The 21,212-nt window shown below is 47.7% G+C and overlaps 1 protein-coding gene across 4 annotated transcripts in view; it reads right to left on the minus strand.

The window, feature by feature from the left end:
- REV1 (REV1 DNA directed polymerase) overlaps positions 1-21,212 on the minus strand; it is a 339,104-nt gene that overhangs the window by 210,081 nt on the left and 107,811 nt on the right. The gene's annotated exons all lie outside the window — the stretch shown is intronic.

Raw genomic sequence — 21,212 nt, forward strand, 5'->3', positions numbered from 1 at the left:
AAGAGATCCATTAATCAAGTGTTCCAGGATGTAGTATTGGAGCAATTTTTAGAAGCTTTGCCGAAGGCTCTTAGGGTGGACCTAGTGAGGAAGGGATGTGGGACCCTGGATGAAACAGTCAGGAGTATGGAGAATTTCTTAGAGTCCCAGCATTGTGGTGAAAAGGGAGGTCAGTTAGGTGAAAGGAGGCAGTTAAGCTTGGGGTTTAAGCCTTCATCTACTGAGGAGAGGGTGTGTTATAGGTGTGGATGCAAAGGGCACTTGAGAAGGGACTGTGCTTCGAAGTTAGGGCTCACCTCTTATTCTCAGGGTTCAGTGGCTGAGCAGCTTAAACAGACGGTAGAGATCTTGGGGGTCAAGGTCACTGGTTTGTTAGATTCAGGAGCTGATCAAACGATGCTGTCTCAGGGTTTGTGGGAGAGAATAAAAGGAAAGGGGAAAGGGTGTTTGAACAAGAAGAGGCAAGAGGTAGGCATTCAGTGTGTGCATGGAGAAGTAACTAAGTACCCTTTGCAGCGAGTTAGTATAACAGGGCCTTTGGGTAGACACTGGGTCTGGGTGGCTATCTTACCCCGTCTTCCTCAGGAGCTTATTTTAGGAAAAGATTGGCCTTCTTTTTCTCACTGTTTAAGGGAGAAGGAGGGGTTGGTGGTTACGAGGGCTCAGGAGAGGGAGCAGAAGGATAGAGGGAAGGCATTAGCGCAGATATTTCCCTTTCATGATGATGTGTTAGAGAGGCCAGGGAAGACTCGGGGGGAAGGAAGGGTAAAAAAACTAGCGCGTCGGGGGAGAGCGCAGATGTTGGAAGGAATGAGGCACACGGAGGACTTCCCAAAAAGGCCAGGGGAGTTGTTGGAGCAGTTTCCTTCTTTTCTTAAGGAACAGGAATCGGACCCTATGCTGCAGTATGCATGGGAGAGGCCCAGAGAAGAAGGGAGCAGGACGCAGGGACCAGCTTTTATTATTGAGAAGGGCTTATTGTTTAGGGTAACAAAAGCCAGAGAGGGGGAGCCGCTGGTGAAACAATTATTAGCCCCTCATGGGTTTCGGGAGGTGATACTAAGAATAGCCCATGATCACCCATTGGGAGGACATAAAGGGACCCAGAACACCTTAAAACAACTGCTAGGTCGGTTTTATTGGCCTGGGGTGTATAAGGAGGTGAAGGCTTACGGTGATTCCTGTGGGTTATGTCAGAAGGTGGCGGAGAGAGGGCCAGGGCCAGTACCCTTACATCCGCTTCCTCGGATTGGGGTTCCATTAGGGCGAATTGCTATGGATATTATAGGCCCGCTTATTAGGTCCACAAGGGGGTTTATGTATATTCTGGTGATCATGGATATGGCTACGCGGTTCCCATGGGCAGTTCCTCTGCGTACCCTATCAGCCAAGTTTATTGCAGCAGAGCTTATTAGGCTGTTTTGTGAGGTGGGGTTTCCTAGGGAAGTATTGACTGACCGAGGAACGAATTTCCGGTCGGGCACACTTACCCAAGTATGGGAAGCTTTTGGTATTGTTCATATTAACACCTCGGCATACCATCCCCAAACTAATGGGCTAGTGGAAAGGTTTAATAAAACCTTGAAGAGGAAAGGATTAGGCTCTCACTATGAAAATTGGGACCAACTACTGCCGTTTGCTCTATATGTGAGCCGAGAATGTGTTCAGTCCTCCCTTGGGGTTTCGCCCTTTGAGTTGATGTATGGGCGAGCTCCGAGGGGGGTGCTTGACATGGTAAAAGAACAGTGGGTTTCACCGGGGCAGGAAGATAAGACAGTGATCTCATATCTGTATGACTTAAAGGGGCGGTTACGGAGATTAGGGGCGTTATCCAGGGAAAATCTCAGGAGAGCCCAGGAGTATCAGAAAGAGAGGTTTGATAAAGGGACTCAGGAAAGGTCATTTGAAGAAGGGGATAAAGTTCTGGTCAGGATCCCGGATGGTCCGCATAAATTTACTAGTAGATGGAGGGGACCTTGTACAGTGAAGAGGCAGTTGGGGCCCGTGACATATGAAGTGAGGAATGAACGGGGGAGAAATCAAACCTATCATGTTAATTTGTTGAAACCTTGGATGGAGAGGAAGGTCTTTGTGGGGAAGGTATGGGAGGAAGACGAGGAAGACTTAGGGCCTCAAATCTCGGAAATCTTTAGCCCCAAAGAGCCAGTGGTGGGGGAAGGGTTAGAGAAGCAGCAGAAGGAACAGATTCAGAATCTTTTGAGAGAATTTCAAGATGTGCTTACGTCTTGCCCTGGTGAGACACATCTGATAACTCATGTTATTACAGAAAAAGGGAGGGTGGTGCGACAGAAACCGTATAGGTTATCACCAGTTAAACAGCAGGAAATAATCAAGCAGGTGGGGGAAATGCTGGATTTTGGGGCGATAGAGGAGTCAGGGAGTCCGTGGTCTAGTCCGGTGGTGCTGGTGCCGAAATCGGATGGGACATGGCGCTTTTGTATTGACTTTCGTCAAGTTAATGCCCTGTCCCATCCTGATGCTTATCCTATGCCCCGTATTGAGGAGCTGATAGACAGGCTGGGGCCTGCGCAGTTCTTGTCTACCTTAGATCTAACAAAGGGATATTGGCAGATTCCCCTTTCATTGGAGTCTCAACAAAAGACAGCATTTTGTACACCGGTTGGGCTGTTTCAGTTCAAGAGGATGCCTTTTGGATTGAATTCGGCAGCAGCATCCTGCCAGCGTCTGCTGGACAGGGTTTTGAGGCCGCATCAGGAGTATGCGGCTGCATACTTAGATGATGTTATCATTCATAGTACTGATTGGGAAACTCATCTAGTACAGCTGAGGAAGGTATTACAGTCTTTTAGGGAAGCAGGACTAACTCTAAATCCACAAAAATGTCATTTTGCAAAAAGGGAGGTTAAGTATCTTGGATATAAAGTGGGGAATGGACAGGTGAGACCATTGTGTGACAAGGTGAAGAGTATCCGTCAATTTCTCTTGCCCACCACCAAGAAAGGTTTGAGAGGGTTTCTGGGGTTAATAGGATACTACAGAAGGTTCATTCCTCACTTTGCCTCCCTGGTGGCTCCATTGACAGACATGTTGAAAGGGAATAGACCTAATCATCTTAGATGGGGAGAGAGAGAGAAGCAAGCCTTTTCGGCTTTACGGTTAGCATTGTGTGAGGAACCCCTGCTTAGAACGGTGGACTTTGAGAAATCTTTTGTGTTGCATACAGATGCTTCAGGTGTGGGGTTAGGTGCTGTATTATCCCAGGTACATGAGGGGGAGGAACACCCAATTTTATATTTAAGCCGGAAGCTGCTGCCTCATGAAACTCGGTATGCCACCATTGAGAGGGAGTGTCTGGCCATTAAGTGGGCTATTCAAGAGTGTCAGTATTATTTGGAGGGACGCCCTTTTAAACTGATTACTGACCACGCTCCTTTAAAATGGTTAGGGCAAATGAAAAACAATAATGCAAGACTCATTAGGTGGTATTTGGCATTACAGCCCTTCCAGTATTATATTGAGCATCGGGCGGGGAAGTTATTGCAACATGTGGATGTGTTGTCCAGGATTGCTAGTCTGGATGGGGAAAATGGTAAAAGGGAAAGGACTAGCAATATTTTGAGCAGGGGGGTATGTGAGAATCAGAGAAGCCACAGAGCCCAGAATGCAGGGGGGAAGAGAGAAAAGCCAGAGTGGAAAAACTACAGATCCCAGAATGCATTGTGGGAGGGGAGGAGGCAGGAGCGTAGAGAACACAGATTTCAGACTGCCTGGAAGAATAGGAGAGAGGAGGACAAACGAGTACCTGAGCCACAGGAGAGGAAAAGAGAGGGGGCTGATTGGGAGATGGAATCAGCTGAGGAGAGGGTGGAACACCTGAGGGAGGGGGAGGAGAATGAGGGGATGGAATGGGAGGAGTTGGAGCAGGTAGGAGGAGAAGGTATGGAAGAGGAAATGGAGGTGGGAGAGGAAGTGGCTGGAGGAGAAGAGTGACTTCTAGAGGAGCCAAAAAGTATCAAGAAAAGAATAATAGTCAGGAGAGATCCGGCGGGTGGATGTCAAGAGGTAAAGTGTTGACAAATGAGGGTGGTGGATCTTTAAAGCCTGACTAAGTCGGGCTGTGTTAAAAGCCTAGCTAAGCTGAACTGTTGGAGGCCTTGCTGAAGAGGACGGTGTTTGAAAGCGGGGCTAGCTGAACTTTGGAGAGAAAGCCTGGCTAAGCTGGGCTGTGTTTAAAGCCTGGCTAAGTTGAACTGTTTTGAGGCCTTGCTGAAGAAGGCGGTGGGGGAAGGCCTGGCTGGCCGAACTGTGTGGGAAGCCTGACTAGCAGAACTGTGTTTAAAGCCTGACTAGCCGAACTTTGTTGAAAAGCCTGGCTAGTTGAACTGTGTTTGAATCCCGGCTAGCAGAACAGTGTTTAAAGCCTGACTAGCCGAACTTTGTTGGAAAGCCTGGCTAGTCGAACTGTGTTTGAATCCCGGCTAGCAGAACTGTGTTTAAAGCCTGACTAGCCGAACTTTGTTGGAAAGCCTGGCTAGTTGAACTGTGTTTGAATCCCGGCTAGCAGAACTGTGTTTAAAGCCTGACTAGCTGAACTTTGTTTAAAAGACTGGCAAGCTGAACTGTGTTGCCCCGCCTTGCTAGCGGAACTGTGTGGCAGTGAGAGCGAACTGCACAGAGTGTGGAGTCGGAAGCAGACAGCACGGATAAGGGAGAGAGACAATTACGCGGTCGAGAGGAGCGGCTGACAACCTGTATACAATATGTAAGCTGCATTGAGCCTGCCATGAGTGGGAAAGCGCGGGGTACAAATGTAACAAAAATAAAAATAATCAAGTTAGACCTTGGTTCTCAGGATTTTTGAAAAACTGATGGTACGCCATGAATATGCACAATGAAATTTCCCCAAGCTGGATTCCTGTTTGCCGAGTGATACAGAGGTCTCTGCTATCATAATATCTTTTTCAGTTCCTTTGGCATGGAACTAAAATCTTTGGGGCGGGGGGTATATCGTACTATATTTATGCAGATGATGTTCAAATTGTTTTTCCAGTTAATTCTGTACATCTGTTGATGATACTTACTAGTTTATGACTATTTGTTTCAAAAGTATTTCTACATGCATGACAACCCACTTAAGTTAAAATCTGAAAAGACATTATTTTAGGTGGTGGAAAATCAAACATCATACCTTAATTAAGCCTGATATTAAATGGTAAAAGTATTCCTCTGCAAAGGACGGTTAGAAGCTTGGGAGTATTGACTGACTCTGAAATAGAAGGAGGACACGAAGTTTGAGATTTAATTTCTGGGGTATTTTATAAACTTTGATTTTTGTGTCAGATTTGGAGGTTGATCTTTTAGAAGACTTGCAGAAGTTGGTCCATGAATTTTTTTTTTCATGTCTGGATTGCCTGATACTGATGTAGATATTTCTATACCATGATTACCAAATATTTGGCTCACTGCAGATTCACAACAAGTTTTGCCAGTCATTTATGGGATGTCACAATCATCAAACTTATCAAAAATCAATCAAATATTATAAAATTTCAAAAATAAAGTTTTTAATTGTTGACAAAACAACTTACAGTTTGATTCAGACCCAAGTGGTATTAAATTACACAATTTGGCCTCTTGTTAAGGAAAAGAAGGTGCAAAACAACTATATTTTATATTTTTCCACAGATGGACATGTCAAAATTAAGGGATTATTAGAACAAGATATTATTTAAATGATTGTCTATTCATCAACTGAAGCATGAAATATGGTGCTTTTCCAAATAAGATTTTGTGGACTAGGTACATAATTTGAAGTGTATACAGGCAGCGATTGGCAAGAAATGTAGATTAAGCAAAAATGGTGTTACATGGTTGAATCTCTTTGCACTAGAGAGTGGTTCCAAATCCTGGTCCTGGAGACACCCCAGCCAGTTATGTTTTCAGTATATCCACAAGGAATATTCAGGAGATAAGATCCGCATGCATGGTGTTTAGCTCAACCCAGTGCATCCCAGAATGCACTGGGCGGGGCCTGGGCGCTGCACTGTTCCGGGCAGGCCCAAGGCGGGAGCTGTTGCTCCTGCCCTCTTGACTCCACCTTCTAAAGGTACACGGAGGGGTGAGGGTGGGGTCAGTTGGGGGTGGGTGGGTGCACGCATTGGGTGGGGGGGAATGTCCTGATCCACTGAAACACCAGAGAAAATTGTTAAAAAAAAAAAAACAAACACATTCGGGGGGGGGGAGAGTCGCAGTCCACTGGACCGCCAGGTAAAAATTTGTTTAAAAAAAAAAGGGTTCTGGGGAAGGAAAATTAAAAAAAAAAAAAAAAAAAAAAGATTGGGGAGCTCTGAAACTCAGGGGTCATTTTACAAAGGTGCACTAGCAGTTTTATGGCGTGCTAATCATTAGCGCATGCAAGACGCTAGTGATGCCCATAGAAATATATGGACGACCAATGTTTAGCACATGCTTATTTTTAGCGCGTGCTAAAATCGTTAACACACTTTTGTAAAAGGACCCCTTCATTTCTTATCTAGGGAATTATCTTGCATTTGTCTCAACAGTAGGACTTTAGTTTTAGCTATATTTAATTTTAATAAATGTGGAGTTGCCCAATTACTTTAACACATTTCTGAAAAAATGCCATATTACCTATGCTGGGTATGATAGGGATTAATAAAGTGATATATTTGCATATATGTAGAATACAACGTTCAATTTCAATAATGCTTTACCTCACATACTCATTAAAACATTAAATAGTATAGGTGAAAATGGAGACCCGTGTGAGATTCTACAAATGAAAGACCAAGATTCGGACCATTCATCTAAAAATTTTAATATATATATATGTTCTTGCAAAAAGCCCCTAAACCAGTACGTAGCATTGCCTGCAAGACCTATATTATCTAATAATTGAACAATTAATACATGATCAACAACATGAGAGATCAAACTGCAGCAATATAGCCTGATAACCTCTATTAAGAAGAAACTGGATGTCTAATCAATGTTCCCAAAGTTGTCTCAGTACTATAACCTTGTCAGAAACCCAACTGGGTCAAATGCAAAAATTTAAATTGATCCAAATAATTTGTCAGTTGGTTATCTACAACTGATTCTTGTATTTTGGTAAAATAACAGAATACTGGCAATTGTCTTTAGTTGCACAGCTCATATTTACTCCCTGTAGGGTTTTTAAGGACTGGATTGACAACAATTTTGCTCAGCTAGGATGGAAATACACCAAATTTTAGTATATCAACTACCCAAGTATAACACTATAGAGAAAATAATAGAGGAGGATTCTATAATAGGAAGGGCAGGAGTCAAGTTCACAATGTCCAAATGAGAACTTCTTTAATAAGCTCAAAACTTCATTTATGGGATAATTTTCTCTCAATTCAACTAATTTATCTACTGGTATTTCATTATCTATTTCAGTGATCAATTCTGATTTGTTCTTTTGTACATCATGAGAGATGATAGTGTCACGTTCAGCACTTCTAATATTAGATCCAGCATTCGTAACTATTTTTGAAATAATTAGCTAGCTTATCTGCTGTAGGTAGCATTCCACCTGAGGTATTAGAGAAATTTAAATCTACTGAATGTGTAAGATTTTCTATCCTAAAGAGTTTTTTTTGGCATTCAGTTGATATAGGGTATGATACATACCTGTAGCAGTTGTTCTCCGAGGACAGCAGGCTGATTGTTCTCACGACTGGGTTGACGTCCGCGGCAGCCCCCACCAACCGGAAGAAGCTTCGCGGGACGGTCGGCACGCAGGCCACGCCCACCGCGCATGCGCGGCCGCCTTCCCGCCCGTGCGCGACCGCTCCCGCCAGTTGAATGACAAGCAATAAAATATGAAACACACAACTCCAAAGGGGAGGAGGGAGGGTAGGTGAGAACAATCAGCCTGCTGTCCTCGGAGAACAACTGCTACAGGTATGTATCATACCCTTTCTCCGAGGACAAGCAGGCTGCTTGTTCTCACGACTGGGGTATCCCTAGCTCTCAGGCTCACTCAAAACAATAACCCAGGTCAATCGAACCTCGCAACGGCGAGGGTACAACAGAAATTGACCTACGAAGAACAACTAACTGAGAGTGCAGCCTGACCAGAATAAATTCGGGTCCTGGAGGGTGGAGTTGGATTTACACCCCAAACAGATTCTGCAGCACCGACTGCCCGAACCGACTGTCGCGTCGGGTATCCTGCTGGAGGCAGTAATGAGATGTGAATGTGTGGACAGATGACCACGTCGCAGCCCTGCAGATCTCTTCAATAGTGGCTGACTTCAAGTGGGCCACCGACGCTGCCATGGCTCTGACACTATGAGCCGTGACATGACCCTCAAGAGTCAGCCCAGCCTGGGCGTAAGTGAAGGAAATGCAATCTGCTAGCCAATTGGAGATGGTGCGTTTCCCGACAGCGACCCCTAGCCTGTTAGGGTCGAAAGAAATAAACAATTGGGCGGACTGTCTGTTGGGCTGTGTCCGCTCCAAGTAGAAGGCCAATGCTCTCTTGCAGTCCAATGTGTGCAACTGACGTTCAGCAGGGCGGGTATGCGGCCTGGGGAAGAATGTTGGCAAGACAATTGACTGGTTAAGATGGAACTCCGACACCACCTTCGGCAGGAACTTTGGGTGAGTGCGGAGCACTACTCTGTTGTGATGAAATTTAGTATATGGAGCATGAGCTACTAGGGCTTGAAGCTCACTGACCCTACGAGCTGAAGTAACTGCCACCAAGAAAATGACCTTCCAGGTCAAGTACTTCAGATGGCAGGTATTCAGTGGCTCAAAAGGAGGTTTCATCAGCTGGGTGAGGACGACGTTGGGATCCCATGACACAGTAGGAGGCTTGATAGGGGGCTTTGACAAAAGCAAGCCTCTCATGAATCGAACGACTAAAGGCTCTCCAGAGATGGCTTTACCTTCCACACGATAATGGTAAGCACTAATCGCACTAAGGTGATTCCTTACTGAGTTGGTCTTGAGGCCAGACTCTGATAAGTGCAGAAGGTATTCAAGCAGGTTCTGTGCAGGGCAAGAACGAGGTTCTAGGGCCTTGCTCTCACACCAAACGACAAACCTCCTCCACTTGAAAAAGTAACTCTTTTTAGTGGAATCCTTCCTAGAGGCAAGCAAGACCCGGGAGACACCCTCAGACAGACCCAACGCAGCGAAGTCTACGCCCTCAACATCCAGGCCGTGAGAGCCAGGGATTGAAGGTTGGGGTGCAGCAACGCTCCGTCGTTCTGCGAAATGAGAGTCGGAAAACACTCCAATCTCCACGGTTCTTCGGAGGACAACTCCAGAAGAAGAGGGAACCAGATCTGACGGGGCCAAAAGGGCGCTATCAGAATCATGGTGCCGCGGTCTTGCTTGAGCTTCAGTAAGGTCTTCCCCACCAAAGGTATGGGAGGATAAGCATACAGGAGGCCGGTCCCCCAATGAAGGAGAAAGGCATCTGGCGCTAGCCTGCCGTGTGTCTGAAGTCTGGAACAGAACAGAGGCAGCTTGTGGTTGGTCTGAGAGGCGAAAAGATCCACCGAGGGGGTGCCCCACTCTCGGAAGATCTTGCGTACCACTCTGGAATGGAGCGACCACTCGTGCGGTTGCATGACTCTGCTCAGTCTGTCGGCCAGACTGTTGTTTACGCCTGCCAGGTACGTGGCTTGGAGAAGCATGCCGAACCGACACGCCCAACGCCACATACCGACGGCTTCCTGACACAGGGGGCGAGATCCGGTGCCCCCCTGCTTGTTGACGTAATACATTGCAACCTGATTGTCTGTCCGAATTTGGATAATTTGGCAGGACAGCCGATCTCTGAAAGCCTTCAGTGCGTTCCAGATCGCTCGGAGCTCCAGGAGGTTGATCTGCAGATCCTTTTCCTGGAGGGACCACAGACCCTGGGTGTGAAGCCCATCGACATGGGCTCCCCACCCCAGGCGAGATGCATCCGTCGTCAGCACTTTCGTGGGCTGCGGAATTTGGAATGGACGTCCCAGGGTCAAATTGGTCCGTATGGTCCACCAGAGCAGTGAAGTGCGGCAACTGGTGGAGAGGCGGATGACATCCTCTAGATTCCCGGTGGCTTGGAACCACTGGGAAGCTAGGGTCCATTGAGCAGATCTCATATGAAGACGAGCCATGGGAGTCACATGAACTGTGGAGGCCATATGACCCAGAAGTCTCAACATCTGCCGAGCTGTGATCTGCTGAGACGCTCTGGTCTGCGAAGCCAGGGCCAAGAGATTGGTGGCCCTCGCTTCGGGAAGGTAGGCCTGAGCCATCTGGGAATTCAGCAGCGCTCCTATGAATTCCAGAGACTGAGTTGGCTGGAGATGGGACTTTGGGTGATTTATCACAAACCCCAGCAGCTCCAGAAGTTGAATAGTGCACTGCATGGACCGGAGGGCTCCTGCCTCCGAGGTGTTCTTGACCAGCCAATCGTCGAGATATGGGAACACGTGCACTCCCAGCTTGCGTAGGTAGGCCGCTACCACCACGAGGCACTTTGTAAACACTCGTGGGGCAGAGGCGAGCCCAAAGGGCAGCACACAATACTGAAAGTGCCGTGCGCCCAGGCGGAATCTGAGATACTGTCTGTGAGCTGGCAGTATCGGGATGTGAGTGTATGCGTCCTTTAAATCCAGGGAACATAGCCAATCGTTTTTCTGAATCATTGGCAGAAGGGTGCCCAAGGAAAGCATCCTGAACTTTTCTTTGACCAGGAATTTGTTCAGGCCTCTCAGGTCTAGGATGGGACGCATCCCCCCTGTTTTCTTTTCCACAAGGAAGTACCTGGAATAGAATCCCTGCCCTTCCTGCCCGGGTGGTACGGGCTCGACCGCATTGGCGCTGAGAAGGGCGGAGAGTTCCTCTGCAAGTACCTGCTTGTGATGGGAGCTGAAAGACTGAGCTCCCGGAGGACAATTTGGAGGCAGGGAGGCCAAATTCAGGGCGTATCCGTACCGCACTATTTGGAGAACCCACTGGTCGGAGGTTATGAGAGGCCACCTCTGGTGAAAGAATTTTAACCTCCCTCCGACCGGCAGGTCGTCCGGTACGGACACTTGTAGGGCGGCTATGTTCCCATGGATCCAGTCAAAAGCCCGTCCCCGGCTTTTGCTGTGGAGGCGCAGGGGGCTGCTTAGGCGCACGCTGTTGACGGGAACGAGCGCGCTGGGGCTGTCCCTGTGCCTGACGAGGCCTTCGGGCCGGCTGGTTGTACCTACGCTTCGCAAAAGAATAGGGTGCAGCCTGCCGAGCCCGGGAAAAACGCCCGCCCGCGGGGGCGGGTGCTGAAGGCGCCCGGTGGGAGAGCTTGTCGAGAGCGGTTTCCCGCTGATGCAGTTGGTCAACCATCTGCTCGACCTTCTCGCCAAAAATATTATCCCCCCGGCAAGGGACGTCAGCCAGTCTCTGCTGGGTGCGGTTGTCCAGGTCAGAGGCACGCAGCCATGAGAGCCTGCGCATCACTATACCTTGGGCCGCAGCACGAGATGCCACGTCACAGGTGTCAAAAATCCCCCTGGACAGGAACTTTCTGCACGCCTTCAGCTGCCTGACCACCTCCTGATAAGGCCTGGACTGCTCCGGCGGGAGCTTATCGACCAGGTCCGCCAGCTGTTGCACATTGGTCCGCATGTGGATGCTCATATAGAGCAGGTAAGATTGGATGCGGGTCACGAGCATGGAGGATTGGTAGGCCTTCCTCCCAAATGAGTCCAGAGTGCGAGACTCCCGCCCCGGGGGCGCCGAGGCGGTATCCCTCGAACTCCGTGCCCTCTTGAGAGCAGAATCCACGACCGCTGAGTCATGGGGCAACTGGGGCCGCATGAGCTCTGGGTCAGAGTGGATCCTGTACTGGGACTCTGCTTTCTTGGGAATGGTGGGGTTAGTTAGTGGTCGCACCCAGTTCCGAAGCAGCGTCTCCTTCAGGACATTGTGCAGCGGTACCGTGGAGGACTCTCTAGGTGGTGATGGATAGTCGAGGACCTCGAGCATCTCGGCCCTCGGCTCTTCCACAGAGACCACGGGGAAGGGAATGCTTATAGACATATCCCGCACAAAAGAGGCAAAGGAGAGACTCTCAGGAGGTGAGAGCTTCCTCTCCGGTGAAGGCGTGGGGTCCGAGGGAAGGCCCGTAGACTCCTCTGAGGAGAAATATCTAGGGTCCTCCTCTTCCCCCCACGAGTCCTCATCCTCGGTATCGGACATTAGCTCATGTAGCTGAGTCCTGTACCGGGCCCGGCTCGACGTCGAGGCACCGAGGTCTCGGTGTCGTCGAGCGGTGGACTCCCGCGCCGGCGGGGACGGAGCTCCCTCCATCGACGTCGACGGGGACTCCACCTGCGTGGCGGTCGAGACCGGCACCGCAAGCGGCGGCGGTGTCGACAGCCCCGGCGCCGGGCTAGAGCTAGCCGGCGTCACAGTCATCGGCGCCGAGGGCGCAAGCACCCCCGGCGCCGGCACAGCCTGGCGCATCAGCCCTTCCAGGATCCCCGGAAGGATGGCTCTGAGGCACTCGTCCAGGCCCGCTGCCGGGAAAGGCGGTGGGGCCGGTAAGGGTGTCGGTGCCAGAAGCTGCTGGGGGCCAGGAGACGGCACCGAGGTGCCGGAACCCCGACGCGTCGGTACCTCCACCACCGACGGAGATCTCTCCTCTCTGCGATGACGCTTCGGCGTCGACTCCTCTTCAGGGTGCACCGAGGGCTCCCGGTGACGGCGCTTCTTATCTTTTTTCCGGTGCACGTCACCGGCGCCGGAGGGCATGGAGGAGGAGGAGGTCGATCCCCCTCGGTCTCGAGGTACCGGGTCCGACAGGGTTCGGTCCCGTGGCTCACGAGCTGAGGGAGTGACCGGGGCCGACTGCCCACGCGGCCTCTCAACCACACTCTCACCGGCGGACCGGCGGGCCGACGGGACCTGTTCTCCTGGGGTCGCTGCCATCGGTGCCGATGTCTCGGGCATCGATACCGGTACCGAAGAACCGGCCTTCGATACCGATGCCGTCGAGGTCGACGTCGAGGGGCCGGCGCAAGTTCCAAAAAGACGGTCCCGCAGAACTTGCCTCGCAACCTGAGTCCGTTTCCGGAGACCGAGACACAAAGCGCACGACTTGAGATTGTGCTCCGGCCCGAGGCACTGGAGGCACCAAGCGTGGGTGTCGGTCTGCGAGATCGGCCGGCCGCAGCGACCACACTTTTTAAATCCACTCGGGACCTTCGAGGACATCGACGGAAAAATCGCGTCGGCGAAGTCAAAGTCGGCAATGGTGGCTAAAATCACACCACGAAAAAATCAATCGACCGAGCGGCCACTAGGCCGCAACGTGGCGTCCCCGCTAGTAAGCGAGGGAAAAAGGGAACGCGTGCTCCACACGCGCGAAAAATTTCTTTTTTTTTTTTTTTTTTTTTTTTTTTTTTAAAACAATACAAACAAGATGAGAGGAAACCGAACGGGAATCCAAGCAACGATCCGCGTAAACGCGGTCGAAAATCCGGCGGCTGAACAGAGAGAGAGGCGATTGCACAACTCTCTCAGTCGCGGAAAAAAAGTAACTGGCGGGAGCGGTCGCGCACGGGCGGGAAGGCGGCCGCGCATGCGCGGTGGGCGTGGCCTGCGTGCCGACCGTCCCGCGAAGCTTCTTCCGGTTGGTGGGGGCTGCCGCAGACGTCAACCCAGTCGTGAGAACAAGCAGCCTGCTTGTCCTCGGAGAAAAATTTATTACTATGAAATAACTGACTATTTCCAGCAAGCCCCTAACTCTGGGTCAATTTTTTTTCTCCATGCACATTCCAGTCTTTAACAAACCTTTCTTTAAAGAGTATAAATTTTTATTAAACCAGGGCCCTTGTGCTTTTCTACTAGAATTCCTTATTTTTAATGGGGCTATTTGCTCAAGAGAATTAAATGACATTCTTGTCCATTCCTGCACTGTTACAGTGGTGGAAATAAGTATTTGATCCCTTGCTGATTTTGTAAGTTTGCCCACTGACAAAGACATGAGCAGCCCATAATTGAAGGGTAGGTTATTGGTAACAGTGAGAGATAGCACATCACAAATTAAATCCGGAAAATCACATTGTGGAAAGTATATGAATTTATTTGCATTCTGCAGAGGGAAATAAGTATTTAATCCCTCTGGCAAACAAGACCTAATACTTGGTGGCAAAACCCTTGTTGGCAAGCACAGCGGTCAGACGTCTTCTGTAGTTGATGATGAGGTTTGCACACATGTCAGGAGGAATTTTGGTCCACTCCTCTTTGCAGATCATCTCTAAATCATTAAGAGTTCTGGGCTGTCGCTTGGCAACTCGCAGCTTCAGCTCCCTCCATAAGTTTTCAATGGGATTAAGGTCTGGTGACTGGCTAGGCCACTCCATGACCCTAATGTGCTTCTTCCTGAGCCACTCCTTTGTTGCCTTGGCTGTATGTTTTGGGTCATTGTCGTGCTGGAAGACCCAGCCACGACCCATTTTTAAGGCCCTGGCGGAGGGAAGGAGGTTGTCACTCAGAATTGTATGGTACATGGCCCCATCCATTCTCCCATTGATGCGGTGAAGTAGTCCTGTGCCCTTAGCAGAGAAACACCCCCAAAACATAACATTTCCACCTCCATGCTTGACAGTGGGGACGGTGTTCTTTGGGTCATAGGCAGCATTTCTCTTCCTCCAAACACGGCGAGTTGAGTTCATGCCAAAGAGCTCAATTTTTGTCTCATCTGACCACAGCACCTTCTCCCAATCACTCTCGGCATCATCCAGGTGTTCACTGGCAAACTTCAGACGGGCCGTCACATGTGCCTTCCGGAGCAGTGGGACCTTGCGGGCACTGCAGGATTGCAATCCGTTATGTCGTAATGTGTTACCAATGGTTTTCGTGGTGACAGTGGTCCCAGCTGCCTTGAGATCATTGACAAGTTCCCCCCTTGTAGTTGTAGGCTGATTTCTAACCTTCCTCATGATCAAGGATACCCCACGAGGTGAGATTTTGCATGGAGCCCCAGATCTTTGTCGATTGACAGTCATTTTGTACTTCTTCCATTTTCTTACTATGGCACCAACAGTTGTCTCCTTCTCGCCCAGCGTCTTACTGATGGTTTTGTAGCCCATTCCAGCCTTGTGCAGGTGTATGATCTTGTCCCTGACATCCTTAGACAGCTCCTTGCTCTTGGCCATTTTGTAGAGGTTAGAGTCTGACTGATTCACTGAGTCTGTGGACAGGTGTCTTTCATACAGGTGACCATTGCCGACAGCTGTCTGTCATGCAGGTAACGAGTTGATTTGGAGCATCTACCTGGTCTGTAGGGGCCAGATCTCTTACTGGTTGGTGGGGGATCAAATACTTATTTCCCTCTGCAGAATGCAAATAAATTCATATACTTTCCACAATGTGATTTTCTTTTTTTTTTTTTTTTTTTTATTATGCATTTATTAATAATTTCAAGTATACAAACTTGTTCAGAAAAGAAAATAACAGCCTCTAATTATAACATCATTAATATAATCAAGAAAATTATTACCGTATTTGCTCAAGTCCTCATTATAGATTCAAGAGGTTTATACAATGGAATTAAATTTAAATTTGAAAACATCAATAAAGAAATAGGATTGCATGATTCCTAAGATTATCGGTTCCATATTATTACAACAAGAGAGATTGTTATCCTTAACCCTACTTATTTTTAGATGTTAAAAAGGCTGTTAGTTGGGCAGGCTCAAAGAAAACATACTTTGTAGATTGAAATTTAACCACACATTTACAAGGAAACTTTAAAAAAAAAGTAGCCCCCAATAGAAGTACACCAGGTTTCATCATCAAAAATTGTTGGCGTCTTTTTTGTGTTTCTTTCGCAAGGTCTGGAAAAATCTATATTTTTTGTCCCAGAAAAGGTTTTCCTTGGTTTTTAAAGAACAGTGTCATAATCCAATTTTTATCTGGAGCCAGGGCAACTGTAGCAATTAAAGTTGATGATGTAATCGGATCAGAGTCCGATGATTCCAGTATTGCTGAGATATTAAGATCTTGATTACCTTGATCTACTTGATTTACTGGAGTCTTTAATGGTAAATAGTAGATCTGTGAGAAAGGGGGTATGGCTTCTTCAGCCATCTCCAAAACTTCTTTTAAATATTTCCTCAGCATTTCTCTTGGTGTTACAGTAAATTGTTTTGGAAAATTCAAAAAACGTAAATTATTACTTTTAATTGAATTTTCTAGAAATTCTGTTTTCCTTCGTAATGAAGTTAAATCTCTCATTGAGATTTCCTGGAAATTTTGTAATTTTTTCATATCCTCTCCTTGGTCTTTAACTTGCTGCTTTACCATGTCCAATTTTGACTCCATTTCTTTTGAATTTTGTTCTAATAACACAAAGTCCTGAGACAATTTTTGTATTTGAGGGCTTAAAGCCTTGCCAAGATCCACAATTAATGACCACAAGGAATCTAGTGTAACTTCTTTAGGTTTAGACATAGAAATAGGAAATAGTGTGGACAGTACCTCCGCCATTTTTGGCTGCTCTATCTGCTCCAAACCTTCAGCTTCTTTCTCCTTCGGTTCTTCAGCGGTCACAGAGGATTCCGCCTGGGTCGTCTGTTCCTCCACTGCCCGGAAAAATCCAGTTGTTTGCACCGCTTCCCGCCTCACTTCATCCAACCCCGATGGGGAAAATGGTGCAGGGGGCGCCAACAGAGGAGAACTACTGCTCGAAGGGCGAGGGGGAGGTACTCTTTCCTCGGGGCTGAGCGTCAGCTCTAATCCTGGAGACGCACCGGCGTCTCCATTCACGCCGGTGCGATTCAGCGGATTAACCCTTTCGGAGGTTGGAACCGGTAGTCGCTGGAGGTGCGGTATTATCCCTCCAGTAGCAGGAGTATGTCGTGGCGGGGCTGCGGAAGCTGGACGGCCCCTTCTCTTCGGCATATTCAATAAGGTAAGCCTTCACGGAGCTAGGTCAGGATCATGCAATCGCTACGGCGGCCATCTTGAATCCAACCACAATGTGATTTTCCGGATTTAATTTGTGATGTGCTATCTCTCACTGTTACCAATAACCTACCCTTCAATTATGGGCTGCTCATGTCTTTGTCAGTGGGCAAACTTACAAAATCAGCAAGGGATCAAATACTTATTTCCACCACTGTATTTTCAAATGATCCAATGTATCTTGTAAAGATGGAAAATCTTAGACCACAATTGGTCATAGTCTACTTTTACCTCTGAATAATAATCTTTATGCATTTTAGTACAATATGTATTTGTTTTCCAATTCACTGTGAATTCTAATGCAAAGTAGTCTGACCATATGATAGGATTCCAACTAAAACTTAAGAAATTTTGAAAGCAACATAGTTGAGATAGTAGCCCTTTTCATGAGTAATACTAATCTGTGATGGAAAATCTGTCACATTAAAATCGGATATTTTCAAGGTGGATTTACACCCCCCAGCTCTATGCAATGTTAAAACAACAATGTATTTTGATTACTGTAATTCTTCTTTATCTGGGGCCTTTCCGTGCCAGACTACATTTCTTAAAGAATACAATGTAAGTCCAAGTATGAAAGAGCTAGTCCATTCTGAAAAACTACACTGGCTGCCAGTTGCTGCTCATGTGGAATTTAAAGATTTACACCATATGGAACTGTCCAGAGTGAACTTGGTGTCTATTCATGCAATTCACATCAACACACTTGATCTTCTTTCCGTTTCCTTCACTCATTTGGCTTCATCTCATTCTAAGTTGTTCAACACAGCTGTACCTAAACTATGGAATGCTTTGCCTTTCAACATTAGATGCAAGAATTATCTCAAATTCTGAAAGCTATTGAAGACATGGTTATTCACCAAATATTTTCAACAGACTTACAATAGCACTTGAATCTACATTCTTTCTTAGCATTATTATCTTGAGTTTCTAATCTTTTAATTTTATTGCAATAATTAGTTACATTGAGAAATATTCTCTCTCATAAACTAGTAAAAAAAATGAAACGGGCGCTAGCAAGGTTTTCCTCGGAGTGTGTATGTTTGAGAGCATGTGTGTGAGAGTGACTCTGTGTGAGAGAGAGAGAGAAAGTGAACGTGCGATTGTATGAGAGAGAGAGAGAGAGTGAAACTGGGTGCGAGTGTATATGTGTGAGAGAGTGAGAGCGAACGCGCCAGGGGCCCCCCTCCTCCCTAGTTCCAGGGGCCCCCCCTCTGAGGTTCAGGCTCCCTCCATCCCCCCCCCCCCCCAGTTTCTGGGTCCTCCCTCCCAGTTTCAGGGTCTCCCTCTCTCCCCTCCCAGTTTCAGGGTCTCCCTCTCTCCCTTGACACGCACCTTCCGACTTGAAGCTGAGGTGGTTCTTGGGGGCGAGCTTTTCCACCTCGTCATTGCACAACATGGCCACCAAGGGCACAAAAGCGTCATGGAGAAACTCTTGCATGGACTGCAGGCACCGCGCCAATGCCGCTGGCTGTTCTCGGGAGCAGGTGTCTCTCTCATCAATTCTCCTGCATCTAGCATGCAGTGATCTCCTCTGAGGCGACTTCCTGTTTTTGGCATGGCAGGCCAGGCGGGAGCTTCTGAGGGAGAGAGCTGACACATGCGCGTTTTTTTTTCACAGGGGCGGGCAGTGCCTCGGCTACTCCGCCCCTCCATGCTTCTGTTTGTGTGAAGCTCCGCCTCCGCCCCTGTGTCTTGTTCCTTTCGCCCCTCCTCCTCCGTCTCTTGCGTTCTACGCGACATCAGCCTGGGAGGGGGGGCGCCGCATGCGCAGAACAGCCTGAGCTACGGAGCCTAGCAGACGAAGGCGCCACAGTCCTAGCCAGCAAGATTAGAACGTTGGAGGTGAGTATTATTATATAGGATTAGATTAATTAAGACCCAGGGAGGGCACTGCTTTTTATCAAAGGGGAGAGGCAAGGAGTGGTTGAACTTTTGGTTTGGGGTGGGGAGGGGAAAAATGCAGTTGCTTTTCATCTACAATCGAAACAAGGCCAAATCTATATTTCAGGCCACTTTTGGAGCAGAAGCTGAACCCAAAATTCCGTCAGCCTCTAGGTATAAAGCAAATACAGCATGTCACAATAAGAACATCATACCAACACTCAAACATGGTGGTGGTAATGTGATGGTGTGGAAATGCTTTGATGCCTCAGAACCTGGAAAACTGTCCATGGGGGTGGGGGTGGGGGGATGAAGGAGAGAGGCTGGACCTACAAGGGGAGGGGGACAGGAGAGGTGCTGCACCCATGGCAGGCACAGCAGTTACACGTTTAACTGACAGTACTCTTAAAGCTTAACGTGTAAGTGCAGAAGGATGGACCCAAGTCAGCCCAGACAGCATGCTGCTGATGCCACAAGGAAGTGTCAGACTCTGAGGGGGGAGGGGTAGGGAAGAGGCATTGGACTTACAGAGAGGGAAGGAAGAGGTGCACGATTTGTGGAGATAGAGGAGAGAAAACAGGGAATAAAAAACAAACTGGAAAAAAAAGCCACTCTGAGTGCCAGCCCTGCAACATGCCTCCCGTGTGCTCGCGACACACCAGTTGAGAACCGTTACTCTAGATCACTTCCTCTGCTCCTGTGACTAGAGCTCCTTCCAGTCTTCCACCACCACCACTAGCTTCTTATTGGCTGAATTCCACCTAGTGTCTCTGCTACTAGTAACGATGGAAGCAGGAAGGGTAGACTCAATCACATGGGGGATAAGGACCACAGAATTACAGAAATGCACACAGAAGATTTAAAACCAGAAAAAATTCTAGACATATTACGAATCCTTCTACCTGCTGAACGTCATTGTAAAATTCTGATAACTTCTGAAAAAAGCCAGACAGTTGGCAATCCTAACCTTTTGAGTCCTGAGAACATTTCACAGGACCCACTCCCCAAAACAAGCAGACACAACATATCTGCACAGTTTGGCAAAGGCATACTCTGGCCCTGTCCACAGCAACAGATGTTACTTAACAATAAACATAAGCAACCAATAAGAAAATCATGTGATTCTTGAAGTGGCTTTCAAAATAGAACCAAACCAACAACAAAGAAAATTAAATAAAAGGAGTGGCCTAGTGGTTAGGGTGGTGGACTCTGGTCCTGGGGAACTGAAGAACTGAGTTCGATTCCCACTTCAGGCACAGACAGCTCCTTGTGACTCTGGGCAAGTCACTTAACCCTCCATTGCCCCAGGTACAAATAAGTACCTGTATATAATATGTAAGCCGCATTGAGCCTGCCATGAGTGGGAAAGCGCGGGGTACAAATGTAATAAAAATAAAAAATGTATATCCCCTGTATGTGTCTCTTTGGGTCTGCATGGGTGTACCTATCTCTGTTCTATGTTTTGTGTGCGCTCAGCATTTGTTCTGCCTGTGCGGGGAAGTAGCAGATGGTGGGGGACAGTTTAGAGTATGTAGAGGTAATTGGGGGTCTACGTTTATGGGTGGGAAAATTTGTGGGATGATAGGGAAGTTGCAGGGGATAGCAAAAAGAGGTTCAATTTGGGGATGGTGGGGCAATTGCACAAAACTGATTTTTTTTTTTCAAGTGTAAGAGCTGTTGCAGAAGGGTAGTTTATGGAAACAGAGATGTTTGCAGGGGGTAATTTTTTGGGTTGTGGAGACAATAAGCAGGAGGGGAATTTATTGGGAGGTATAACAGTAGCAAGGGTGAGTAGTTTTGGGGTTTGAAAGAGTAAAGAATTCCACCACTGAAACTGCCTTGCTCTGTTCTCTGTCATATTTCACTGTTTCTATGCTATAAATGGTCATATTCCTAAGAATGTAAGAATAGCCATACTGTGTCAGATCAATAGCCCATCTAGCCCAGTATCCTGTTTCCAACAGTGGCCAAACCAGAACACAAGTACCTGGCAGAAACCCAAATAGTAGCATTATTACAAAGAAATGAATTGGGCCCATTTGTTTTGGATGTGGAGGGAGGAATTTCTCTCTCTGGAACCCTCAGCGCATTTTTGAATTCAACAGTTTTTCCCACATGCCAAGTTTCACATCATTCTGTCAACATTTCTATGCTACAGATGTTAGAATTCCTCTCATACGAATGCATCAAACCATTTTTTTTTGGGAGGGAGGGGGAGCAGGTCTTATATCTCTGGAATCCCCAGCTCAGTTTGACCCATTTCAAACTCAATGTAACTAGTTTTCCCCCTTCATATTAAGTTTCATCCCATTCTGTTAAATTTCTGCAGTTATTTT

This window comes from Microcaecilia unicolor, chromosome 4 (genome assembly GCF_901765095.1).
Source record: "Microcaecilia unicolor chromosome 4, aMicUni1.1, whole genome shotgun sequence".
Lineage (NCBI taxonomy): Eukaryota > Metazoa > Chordata > Amphibia > Gymnophiona > Siphonopidae > Microcaecilia > Microcaecilia unicolor.